Genomic DNA, 14,053 nt, shown 5'->3' with positions numbered 1-14,053 from the left:
GTTGCTTATGAGCTCAGCAAACCGCAACAGTTGGTTGGTCATCTCAGTGCTATTGGGGGAGGAATCACAACTCCATGGCTCTTCCTCTTTTGACTCACTGGGTACTCCATCCTCTTCCTCCTCAAGACTGTCTTCAATCTCCTCTCTCAGCTCCTCTTCATACTCCTCTTCGGTCTCTTCCTCATCCTCCACAGGAAAGAAGCAGGGCTGGAGAGGTCTCGCCAAACCAAAATGGCTTAGCGTCCTGATCACGGTTGCTGCCATCCTATGAAGGAAATTGTTTGTAAGCACATTAGCAATGTTTTTGGACTCATAACTTTCATGGTTCAAAATGACTAATCTGAATATTGGGGGGACTATTGGTTATGGCCCTGTTATATTTGTGTTAAATATGTGTATATGTGTCTGTAGTAACAGGTAAATGTCTAGATTAAATCATTATTATTTTACAATACATGAATTAATACTTATTCGAATGCTACTCTATGTTAACCATCCTTACTCACAGTGTTTTCTTAAGTGATGTTAGTATCATAACTTTTCAGTCTTTCAAATCTAAGCTATACCTAGCTAACGGTCTTTGGTTTCCAGACACTATAGTCAGTCATTATTGTCTATGAACCTCTCTACAACATTTATGAAAAATAAACAAATGATAATGAAAAATAATAATATATATATATATATATATATATATATATATATATATATATATATATATATATATATATATAAACTGTAAATAACCATTACAGAAAGTTCTGTAGGCCCTATGTGTTATTTTTAGGGTGTTCTACAAATCCCTCCTGCAACGTTCTGGGAATGTTAGTTTATGGTTATAAAAATAAAACCTAAAGATAACATTAGAGAAAGAAAGAAAGAAAGAAAGAAAGAAAGAAAGAAAGAAAGAAAGAAAGAAAGAAAGAAAGAAAGAAAGAAAGAAAGAATGAAAGAAAGAAAGAAAGAAAGAAAGAAAGACAATGTGTCCAGTGAGTGTTTCTTACCCTAAAATGCTCGGTGAATGTCACTTTTGATGTCTTGCTGTGCGTTTCGCGTTATGGACAATTAGCGGTTCGCGTATTTATACCCATTGCTTCTGGTAAGTCTGTTTTCCGAGCAAATATTTACGCGGGTCTGTAATTGTGTTCTAGTTAAACAGTGAGCGTGAGTTTGTCTTGGCGCCCAGCAACCGGAGAAAAGAACGGAAACTGGCGCGAGGCGGCGGTCGCTATAAAGCTTCGTCTGCCGGGGGACGCTCAAGTGTCCCTTCTCCCCAACACACACACACACGCACTGAGACATGCATACAAACAGTCTGAGTCTACAGTCGTTATCGCATACTGGAAGGACACTTAATGGTGGACCTAAAAAGGCGTGAAATCGCATCTTACGCCGTTTTGACTTTTGAATGAGCCCTTTATAAAATCCCATTAAAAAGACAAGCAAGGCAAATGAAGTCCACTATACTGCCATGACCTGTGCAAGGTGTATAACTTGACCTTGTAAATCGTCCGGGTCAGGGCAGTGTTTACGTGCTTCTAGTGGGCTTCATGACTTGCTTTATGATGTTATAAAGGGGCTTTTTATTATTATTATTTATTTATAGCAGATCTTTTATTTTCAGCTTGATCTTAGCATTTTCAAAGTTGATTGGAGCTCTGCAGCTGCTCATTCTGCATTCTCTCTCGACCTCCAACATGATCAGGTGCCACCAGGGATGCCTTTTAAACACTATTGCTGGGCACTTGTTAGTCCAACTCATCAATTTACATTACAAAACAAATACATTTAAAACAAAAAGTTTGTTTTGTATTGGAATACATAGGCACAAGTAATATTTGTCTACACAGCTAAGAATCTTTTTAGAGTAATCCATTTAATATAATATATTATGTATTTATACTTTAAGATTTTAGGCTATATGTTAAGGCATAAGCCTTTAGATCACACAGTTTTTAAGCATGACCAAATGAAGAAGTATAATGAACATAAATTCAGTCAAATGTGTCCATCAAATTTAAAGTATGAAATCTATGCACTTTGAAAATTGTGTGAAATGCATTTTATATCTATTTATATATTATATAATATTAAATTACATTATATTACATGTAATGTGCAATGCGACACTCAGAAAAAAGTACTGTTTAAGAGCCAACACTGGGGTGGTACCCTCAAGGGGAACTTCTTTTTACCCCAGGACCTATTGTGTAATTTTAAAAGGTAAATTAATATATTTTGTTCCTCTAAGAACAAAACAGTAGGCTAACTTTTTGTCTCATTAAGGATATAAATATATCCATAAAACAAGGGTATACCCTAGTGACAGTCATTGTACCTTAAAAATACAATTAACCTTTTTGCTGAAAGGTCAATTGTCTTTGAAAGTCTATGAAGGGGTACAGTTAAAGCAAGGCATCAGGTATTTGCACCAACCACATTGTGTTGGTGTGTGTAGTACGTGTGTAACATTATACAATGTGTGTACTACATTGTGGTCCCCATAAGGATAGTAAAACCTGACATCACTTACCTTGTGGGGCCCAACCAGTGTTTCCCATGAGGGAAATGGCTTATTAAACATACTACATAATGTTTTTTTTGTTTTTTTTAAAACAATTTTCTGTGAGGGTTAAGTTAGGGTTAGGGGATAGAAAATATCATTAGATCTGTATAAAATCCATAAAATGCATGGAAATCTATGGAGAGTCCCCACTTGTTAAAAACAATTTTGTGTAAAGGAGAGTGAAAGATAAAGTGTGTGTGTGTGTGTGTGTGTGTGTGTGTGTGTGTGTGTGTGTGTGTGTGTGTGTGTGTGTGTGTGTGTGTGTGTGTGTGTGTGTGTGTACTCAGCATGCGTGAAAATGAACCAGACGCAGGACAATAGAGGTGCTAATGACCAGCAGCAGAGAGGAGAGCATCTGGACTAACATATGTCAAAGACATGAACACTTAACAGCAGCTTCAGGTCTGTGAACCAGCATGTAATGGTTTAACAATCTATCTGATAATTTATATACAATATTCAGAGTATCCCACTGTACATCTATTAAAATTACATCCTGCATTCTGGTAAATTGATGCAAAAAATATGGATCTTGTTAGGTTTTGCACTAGTGTACCATATTGTAACACTTTATTTAAAATAAATAAATAAATAAACGTGGGGAAATTTGATGAAAATAATAAAACATAAAATAATTGTGTTTTGTGTTATTCTTAAGAGATCAAAATAGAAAATTAAAGGGAAATCACTTATTACTGCATTATACTGTAAATGTTTCAAAGATTACATTAAAGAAAACAAATGGGACATGTTCATTTTCCATTAGGTTTGTCTTTTATAAAAGTTACATTTGAACTTTTATATCTTAAAGGTTTGTAGATCGATTATAGAAAAAGCCAGAAAGGGAATGCTGTGTAAATTTGTATTCCAATGTGTGAGGAAATTGACTGAATGGAGAGGGTGATTTTCTATTTTCTAGTCAAATTATATATATTTTTCATTAATAAACTTTACAATTCACAATATCTCAATATACACTAGGGATTTAAGTAAAATATTAAAGATGAAGGTGTAGGCACATCTGCAGTTTGAACATGCATCAAAGTCAGCATACTGTTGCTCCCAAACATTGATATATAGTGTAAATCAGTACTCCCAAATAAATCTTATGAGCTCAGCAAGAGATAAACGAACATGGCCATGTTTTCTGACCATTAATACTTCTGGTAAGGCCAGCAGTAGAAATATAAGTGGAATACTGAATTGCATGATTTTGCTTTACAGTAAACCTCTTTTTTTTCACCCATAATACATTTTTACCATTTTTGATAGATGCTGCAAGTACTTAAAATGCATATAAAATATTACAATATTTATGTCCAACATAATTTGTTTCTGATCATGTTTTTTATACAGAAATTTAACCCCATAATTTTTAGCTTTGATTAGGCTGATTTTATTAGCCATTATCTCTTGAACTGAATCCTTATGTGTCAAATAAAACTGAGGCATTAAGGGAGTCATGAGCTCTAACTGTGTTACTCTTCACTGACAGTAGTTAACCTCTGTTTAACTTGTGAGCAAACTTAGCTGCATGTTTAAGTTTACAGATCTAAAATGATACATGAATACTCCTTAAATTATGCACTTCCATGCAAAAACATTTGCTTTCGCAAAAAAAATACAAAATATATAATAATTTTATAGCGGAGACTGAGATTTATGTAATAGAGAACACAGAAACTCTGTAAATAGAGGGAAGAGGGAGCATACCAAATCATTCATAATTCACACACACACACACACACATATATATATATATATATATATATATATATATATATATATATATATATATATATACACTCACCTAAAGGATTATTAGGAACACCTGTTCAATTTCTCATTAATGCAATTATCTAATCAACCAATCACATGGCAGTTGCTTCAATGCATTTAGGGGTGTGGTCCTGGTCAAAACAATCTCCTGAACTCCAAACTGAATGTCAGAATGGGAAAGAAAGGTGATTTAAGCTATTTTGAGAGTGGCATGGTTGTTGGTGCCAGACGGGCCGGTCTGAGTATTTCACAATCTGCTCAGTGACTGGGATTTTCACGCACAACCATTTCTAGGGTTTACAAAGAATGGTGTGAAAAGGGAAAAACATCCAGTATGCGGCAGTCCTGTGGGCGAAAATGCCTTGTTGATGCTAGAGGTCAGAGGAGAATGGGCCGACTGATTCAAGCTGATAGAAGAGCAACTTTGCCTGAAATAACCACTCGTTACAACCGAGGTATGCAGCAAAGCATTTGTGAAGCCACAACACGCACAACCTTAAGGCGGATGGGCTACAACAGCAGAAGACCCCACCGGGTACCACTCATCTCCACTGCAAATAGGAAAAAGAGGCTACAATTTGCAAGAGCTCACCAAAATTGGACAGTTGAAGACTGGAAAAATGTTGCCTGGTCTGATGAGTCTCGATTTCTGTTGAGACATTCAGATGGTAGAGTCAGAATTTGGCGTAAACAGAATGAGAACATGGATTTATCATGCCTTGTTACCACTGTGCAGGCTGGTGGTGCTGGTGTAATGGTGTGTGGGATGTTTTCTTGGCACACTTTAGGCCCCTTAGTGCCAATTGGGCATCGTTTAAATGCCACGGCCTACCTGAGCATTGTTTCTGACCATGTCCATCCCTTTATGGCCACCATGTACCCATCCGCTGATGGCTACTTCCAGCAGGATAATGCACCATGTCACAAAGCTCGAATCATTTCAAATTGGTTTCTTGAACATGACAATGAGTTCACTGTACTAAAATGGCTCCCACAGTCACCAGATCTCAACCCAATAGAGCATCTTTGGGATGTGGTGGAACGGGAGCTTCGTGCCCTGGATGTGCATCCCACAAATCTCCATCAACTGCAAGATGCTGTCCTATCAATATGGGCCAACATTTCTAAAGAATGCTTTCAGCACCTTGTTGAAGCAATGCCACATAGAATTAAGGCAGTTCTGAAGGCAAAAGGGGGTCAAACACAGTATTAGAATGGTGTTCCTAATAATCCTTTAGGTGAGTGTATATATATATATATATATATTACGACATCTACTTAGTACATGACACAAGTAATTTTTCCAACAATTTTTTACAGACAGATTGTTTCACTTTTAGTTGACTGTATCACAGTTCCAGTGGGTCAGACGTTTACATACACTAAGTTAACCGTGCCTTTAAGCAGCTTGGAAAATTCCAGAAAATGTTGTCAAGCCTTTAGACAATTAGCCAATTAGCTTCTGAATGGAGGTGTACATGTGGATGTATCTGTGGATCTTCAAACTCAGTGCCTCTTTCCTTGACATCATGGGAAAATCAAAAGAAATCAGCTATGACCTCAGAAATAAAATTGTGGACCTCCATTCTGTCTCCTAGAGATTAATATAGTTTGGTGCGAAAAGTGCAAATCAATCCCAGAACAAAAGTATAGGACCTTGTGAAGATGCTGGAGGAAATATGTAGACAAGTATCTATATCCACAGTAAAATGTGTCCTATATTGTCTGCTCAGCAAGGAAGAAGCCAATGCTTGCAAGTGCATATGTGGACAAAGATCTTACTTTTTGGAGAAATTTCCTCTGGTCTGATGAAACAAAAAATTAACTTTTTAGCTATAATGACCAGAATTATGTTTGGGGGAAAAAGGTGAGGCTTGCAAGCCGAAGAACCCCATCCCAATCATGAAGCATGAGGGTGGCAGCATCATGTTGTGGGGGTGCTTTGCTGCAGAAGGGACTGGTGCATTTCACAAAATAGATGGCATCTTGAGGAAGGAAAATTATGTGGCTATAATTGAAGCAACATCTCAAGACATCAGCCATGAAGTTAAAGCTTGTTCGCAAATGGGTCTTCCAAATGGTCAATGACCCCAAGCATACCTCCAAAGTTGTGGCAAAATGGCTTAAGGACGACAAAGTCAAGTTACTGGAGTGGCTATCACAAAGCCGTTACCTCAATCTGATAGAACATTTGTGGGCAGAACTGAAAAAGCATGTGCGAGCAAGCAGGCCTACAAACCTGACTCAGTTACACCGGTTCTGCCTGGAGGAATGGGCCAACATTCCAGCAATTTATTGTGAGAAGCTTTTGGAAGACTACCCAAAATGTTTGAACCAAGTTAAACAATTTAAAAGCAATGCTACCAAATACTAACTAATTGTATGTAAACTTCTGACCCACTGGGAATATGATATGATGAAAGAAATAAAAGCTGAAATAAATCATTCTCTCTGCTATTATTGTGAAATTTCCCATTCTTAAAATAAAGTAGTGATCCTAAGTGACCAAAGACAGGGTTTAAATGCCAGGAATTACGAAAAACTTAGTTTAAATATATTTTGGCTAAGGTGTATGTGAACTTCTGACTTCAACTGTATCATAAGCAAAAAACAGTTCTCATTTATTTATCAGGTCTTGACCAGCAGATGCCACTGTTGCTACACCGTTGTACTGAAAACAAGAGTAGTGTTTAAAATACTTTTACGAGCTTTAAAAATACCATGTTCTGAAAGGAATTAAAGGAGGGAGATATAAAAGCCATTGTACACAATTCATTCTGTAAAGCATGACGGAAAACATTGTGAAAATCTTTGTTCCTGTCATGTGTATATAATTCCATATGTAACGTTAAGCGTGTTATGTTTAATTACTTATGTTAAAGGTTGGAGAAAATCACAAATACGCCGTTTTAAATGAGGATGTTCGTGTTCGCTCATCCACTATGGCAAAGCTGAAGCTCATGAATATTAATTAGGTCATGCAGATGGGGTGTGGAACCTTTCGCAAGCGTCACACAGGAACAGGGGCGGGTTTATGATTTCTGAGTCCCCAATCAACTGACCCAATCAACCGACCAACCCGCGCCCCATTTTGAAAATGTTTGCATACATTTTTTTTAATGATATTAAATTCTAGTTAAATGTAATTAATGCAGGTTTTCCCGTTTTTCCACAGATAAAAAAAAGCAATATACCTACATATATTTGTACAAAACCCTTTTTTGTGTGTGTGATGTGCATGGTGTGCAAAACCTAATACTTCACCGAGTAACATTTTGGAATTTAGTTGGTATGTATTAATGTTATAACCCATCAATTATTTATTGTTGTCCAGTTTGTCATTATAAATTGATACAGTATCATTATTATTATTATTACTTTGAGGATTTGTTGTATACAATAGTATTATATTCCTATCTTATTTACTTTACTTTCAACTGGAGCTTATATTCTGATGCTGCAGTGTATTGTTCACCGCGTTGCAAAAGGCTGTAGTTTTTGTAAGAATCACAGGCAAAACAGTATTGTAACAGTAAACACACAAGGCACACATTTCCCACTGATCAACTTGGAGTCGTACAGATATTACTGTTTACTTCTGACATGATCATGGAGTCAAGTTATGCCCCCTTAGACCTCGCTTACTTGAACAGGTTTTAATCCAAAACACATCAGAAGTTGTCTAAATATGGCTGGTTCGAGAATGTTCAGCTCCAACACTTCAGAGTAGGGTTAGGGTTGCGGTACTGGAGCGGTGGCTGCTCATGGTCACGTGAGGATCCGGACTTAACTGTGGCAACTAAAACATTACTGTTTATGTATGATGTACTGAATGACACTACACATGTTTGTTATACAAATCCATACATACATGTGTAAATTCTATGCAAAGGGTGACTTCTTTGAAGATGCTAAAATATAAAACAGTTTTGGTTATTTTGGATTTTGTTTAGTCACAACATAATTCCCATAGACCATAATTATAACAAAGAAATGACAAAACTTTTGACCGATAGTGTGTGTAGTGTGTATATATATATATATATATATATATATATATATATATATATATATATATATACTATACATACATACACACACACACACACACACATAGTGTTTCCATGTTTTATGGGGACTTTCCATAGACATAATGGTTTTATACTGTACAAACTTTATATTCTATCCCCTAAACCTAACCCTACCCCTAAACCTAACCCTCACAGAAAACTTTCTGCATTTTTACATTTTCAAAAAACATAATTTAGTATGATTTATAAGCTGTTTTCCTCATTGGGACCGACAAAATGTCCCCAAAAGGTCAAAAATTTCGGGTTTTACCATCCTTATGGGGACATTTGGTCCCCACAAAGTGATAAATACATGCTCACACACACACACACACACACACACACACACACACACACACACACAGTGGCATGCAAAACTTTGGCCACCCTTGATCAAAATGTATGCTTCTGTGAATAGCAAAGCAAGCAAAAGATGGCCTGATTTCCAAAAGGCATAAAGTTAAGAATTACACATGTCTTTAATATTTTAAGCAATTTCACTTTTTTTATAACCATCATTTACAGTTTCTGGCATAAGTTTGGGCACCCTCCATGGTCAGTACTTAGCAACACCTCCTGGCAATTATCCCAGCTTGTAAAAGCTTTTTGTAGCCAGCTAAATGTCTTTCAATTCTTGTTTGGGGGATTTTCACCCATTCTTCCTTGCAAAAGGCTTCTAGTTCTGTGAGATTCTTGGGACGTCTTGCATGCACTGCTACCTGAAAAAGCTTTGCTATCTTCTTATAGCCTTCTCCTGCTTTGTGGGCATCAATTATTTACATTTTTAGAGTGCTAGGCAGCTGCTTAGAGGAGCCCATGGCTGCTGATTGTTGGGACAAGATTTGAGGAGTCAGATAAAACTTTGGAATTTGCATCACCTGGCCTTTTCAAATGATGATTGTGACAAGCCATAACCCTATCAAGCTAATTAAGGTCTGAGACCTTGGTAATAGTTATATGAGAGCTCAAATCTCTTGGGGTGCCCAAACCTGGCATAACTGGCATACCACTTTGGGGCTGATTTGCCATTGGAAGAGGCTAGTGGGCCAGCCTCGAAACGGACCGAATGTGCCATGATAAGCTAAAATGAGCCGCCGCGTTATGCAGAATGGACCATTTTGCATGGTGCTCCATTTCTTTAAAATTGTACAAAATAAAAATAATACACTAATATTGCTTAAAATTGCATCTTTAACTTTAAGCCTTTTGGAGATCAGTTCATCTTCTACTCAACTATTCACAGAAACAGACATTTTGATCAGGGGTACCCAAACTTTTGCATGCCAATGTATATAGACACTGGTGGCCAAAATTTTGAAAAAAATTATAAAGTTTTTGCTGTTTTGGAAGGAAATTGGTACTTTAATTCAATAAAGTGGCATTCAACTAATCACAAAGTATAGTCAAGACATTACTTATGTAAAAAAAAACAGCACCATCACTATATAAATTTTTTTTTTTTTTTGATAAAATCTAGACAGGCCCCATTTCCAGCAGCCATCACTCCAACACCTTATCATTGAGTAATATATGCTAATTTGCAAATTTGATACTAGAAATCACTTGCCTTTATATAAAACACAGTTCAAAGCTATTTGGTTTGTTAAATGAAGCTTAAAATTGTCTTTGTCTTTATTTTTGAGTTGCCACAATATGCAATAGATTGGCATGTCTTAAGATCAATATTAGGTCAAAAATGGCAAAAAATTAACAGCTTTCTCTAGAAACTCGTCAGTCAATCGTTGATTTGAGGAATGAAGGCTATACAATGCATGAAATGCCAGACCATCTGAAATCAGACCTTTTTCTAAGATTGTTAATCATGTCGGCATTAATGATGTCCAGCTTTGCTAGTCAGTTATTATCTGTTTTTATCATATGGAATTTTGTCATATGGAATTGATGTTGATAATATAGAAATTCTGCTGGAGAGCGATAATATCTCAGACAATTACCTCGTCTCTTGTACGCTGCACTTAGCAAAGGTAACTCAGTCTACACAATGTTATTATCCAGGTTGAACTATTCTTTCAAATAATAAATATAGCTTCACTCATAATCTTCCAGACATGTCTCAAATACTCAGTATGCCAAAAAGTTCAGAAGAAATTGTGCCCCCATGATTAAAGATTAAAGATAAATCCTGCACCATGGTACAATGATCACACTCATACTCTCAAGAAAGCAGCCTGGAAAATGGAGCCTTAGTGAAGAATACAAAAATAGAGGTATTTTGCAGTGCATGGAAGGATAGTGTCTCTAACTACAGACAGGTCTGCATATTTGATCAAACTCATAGAAAATAACCACAACAATCCTAGGTGTTTATTCAGTACTGTGGCTAAATTGGTTAAGAATAAAACTTCTCACGAACCATATATTCCATCACAGCATAGTAGACTTCATGAATTTCTTTACATATAAAATCGAAATAATCAGAAACAAAATTGGAATTAAGCATCCATCTGCCACCGCATCCTAGAAGACAATAATTATCCCCTAGAGCAAATTCAATCCTTTACTGTTATAGGTCAAGAAGAGTTCTAAATCAAAAATGATCAAAACATCAAAATCACAACATGTATGTTAGATCCATTACTGACTAATCTCCGAAAAGATCTCCTGTAATCTCAGAACCTCTTCTTAATATTAGAAACTCCTCATTTTCCTTAGGGCATGTCCCAAGAAACTTTAAACTGGCAGTTATCAAACCGATTTTCAAGAAACCACAGCTTGATCCAGGAGAATTGGCTGATTAAAGACAGATTCCAAATCTCCCATTCATGTTCAAAATACTAGAAAGTGTCCTCCCAAATATGTTGATTTTTACAGAGAAATGGTATATATGAAGAATTTTATATATACCATTGATGTGCCCGGTATGCCACATCATAGTACAGAAACCACACTTATCAAAGTTACAAATGACTTGCTCTTATCATCTGATTGTGGCTGCATTTCTCTTCTAGTGCTTTTAGATCTTAGTGCTGCCTTCGTCACCATAAATCATGCCATTCTCTTGGAAAGGCTTGAGAATTATGCTGGCATTTGTTTACCAGCATTAGCTTGATTTAGGTCTTATCTCTGTGACTGCTACCACTTTGTCTATGTAAATGAGGCATTGTCAGATCAAATTCAAGATAAGTATGGAGTGCCACTGGGATCAGTTTTAGGGCCTCTGCTTTTTTCTAAATTTGTACATTTTCCAAATTAGTTTATAAATGATATCAAAGAGTGGATGGCTAGAAATTTTATTCTACTCAATTCAGATTAATCAGAACTAATTATTGGAACAAAACCTAAAAAAACAAGATGCTAAAATATAATCTGACTCTCGATAGATGTACTGTAGTGTCAACTTCTACAGCAAAAAATGTAGGTGTTAAAACTGCATGCTCTCTGTTGCTGATGCCGAAAAACTAATTAATGCATTCATGACCTCAAGACTAGATTATTGCAAGGCATTACTAGGTGGATATCCTGCAGGTTTAATAAATTACATCACTTGGCTCAAAATGTAGCAGTGAGAGTATGAATTAGAACCAAGAAATTTGATAATATCAACCTCATTTTATCTGCATTGCATTGGCTACCTGTTATGTTTCGTATTCATTTTAAAATTCTATTCATTACATACAAAGTGTTCAATGGTCTAGCTCCAAAGTACTTAAGTGACCTTCCATCACGCTATATAATCCATTGCGCTCACTAGGATCGCAAAACTCCGGCCTGTTAACAATACAGAGAATATCAAAATCTACAAAAGGAAGGAGATCATATTTGGCTCCTAAACAATGGAATAGTCTTCCTAGCAGTTCCTAGCACTCAGACACACTCTCTCAGTTTAAGTCTAGACTAAAGACTTATCTATTCAGCCAGGCAAACACCTAATGTATCCCTCAATTCATAGTTATGCTGCTTTAGTAAGGTCTGCCAGAACAGAAAACATCAATGCTTATTTTATTCTATTTGGTTCCCTGTCTAAACGTTTGGATTATATCCCAAGGTTTTCCAGAGTCTGCCAGATCAATATCCGGTCCTGCCTGATGTCCAATTCCCACTGTGTCACTCAGGGCTGGACTGGGAAGAGAAAGATTTTGCATCGCAACTGGCCCAAAAGGGGGGTGCTGAACCTAAAGTTGGTGAGAGTTGGGGGTTGGGGGCGGTAGTGGGAGTGTTCACTGTCCTTTTCTGCATATCGCGGTGGCGTTTTTTGGTCCGTTCTGCATAACGCGGCGGCTCATTTTAGCTTATCATGGCACATTCGGTCCGTTTCGCGGCTGGCCCACTAGCCACTTCCAATGGCAAATCAGCCCCAAAGTGGTATGCCAGGTATGCCAGATTACCAGTCCAGCCCTGGTGTCACTGACTGATGATGACCAACTGCAGCATGTGCCAGCAGTCAGTCACTAAGATGGACTTTACAGAGGATGAATTGATGCAAACTCAAAGACATGGGATTCATCATGAGCCACTGTCTTAAGCATGGTCTCAGGATGGAGTTCATCAAAGTGGTCTGCCATAAACTTCCAGCTGGACTGCGATGCTCCTCATTGAATGATACTTATATCAACTTGGTCAAAGGAGTGACAACACTCTCTTAAACTACATAGAAAATGAATTAGCCTCTAACAAAAGCCTTCATCATCCAAAATCAAGGACAATGCATCTACGTGTATTTCCTCAGTTAATTTGGGATGACTTCTAGGACATTAACACTAAAATGTATAGTTCATAAAAAAACATTTTGTTTAATCATTGACCCAAAACACATCCTTAGTTTACTAATTGTAACCACTAATAGTTATAAACTAAATAACTAATATTGGCATTATATTAATTCATTTTCTGTTATAGCATAATGTAATGTACAGCCGCTTTGAAACAAACCTTGTTGTGCAAAGCGCAATACAAATAAATTTGACTTGACTGGACTTGACACACAAAAGGCATGTGCGTCAAAAAGCAAAGATTCTCTCTCACATAATCTTGATGCAATCGTCCTCACTTATGTGTCACAGGGTGTGAGGTGCCCTATTCACATTTTATTCAGAATATGTTAACACAATAATACTGTATCTCCACCTATTAGTGAATCCCAATAAGTTCTATGGTTTCTTTTCCTGTGATATGTATCATTATTTATTATTTTGTTCACAACACATATAGTGTTTCATGAAAGTCCTTTTTCTTAAATGTGTCAAATGACTTTGACATACAGTATATGCACATGTATTTGGAGGTGGGAATGACGTAAGCAATGCAATCAAAGATAATCTATTTATGTTGATGAAGGTACTTGTCAGAGTTAAACATTTGTTATAGTTCTTTGCATTTGTTCTCTTGATTCCTGCCTCCATTTTTCTTAAAACCTGTAATCTACATGCTAATAAATTGAAAAATAAACAATTCAATTATTATTTAAAGGCTTATTTATATTACCAGGTTTGTGAATGATTAATAATACACTGTACATATAGTGTACTCTAACTAACCACATGATTATCTACAGTGGACTTTGCTTACAATACAGTATTAGCATAACATACTAGGTTTTCTAAATTTCAAAAAAAGCCTGAGTTCTCTTTATTCTTCATGTGGTTAGACTGATGTGGTGTTAGTTACTAAATAAGGATAT

The sequence above is a fragment of the Xyrauchen texanus genome, chromosome 11 (assembly GCF_025860055.1).
Source record: "Xyrauchen texanus isolate HMW12.3.18 chromosome 11, RBS_HiC_50CHRs, whole genome shotgun sequence".
NCBI classification, from domain to species: domain Eukaryota; kingdom Metazoa; phylum Chordata; class Actinopteri; order Cypriniformes; family Catostomidae; genus Xyrauchen; species Xyrauchen texanus.
This window is presented reverse-complemented; position numbering follows the sequence as displayed.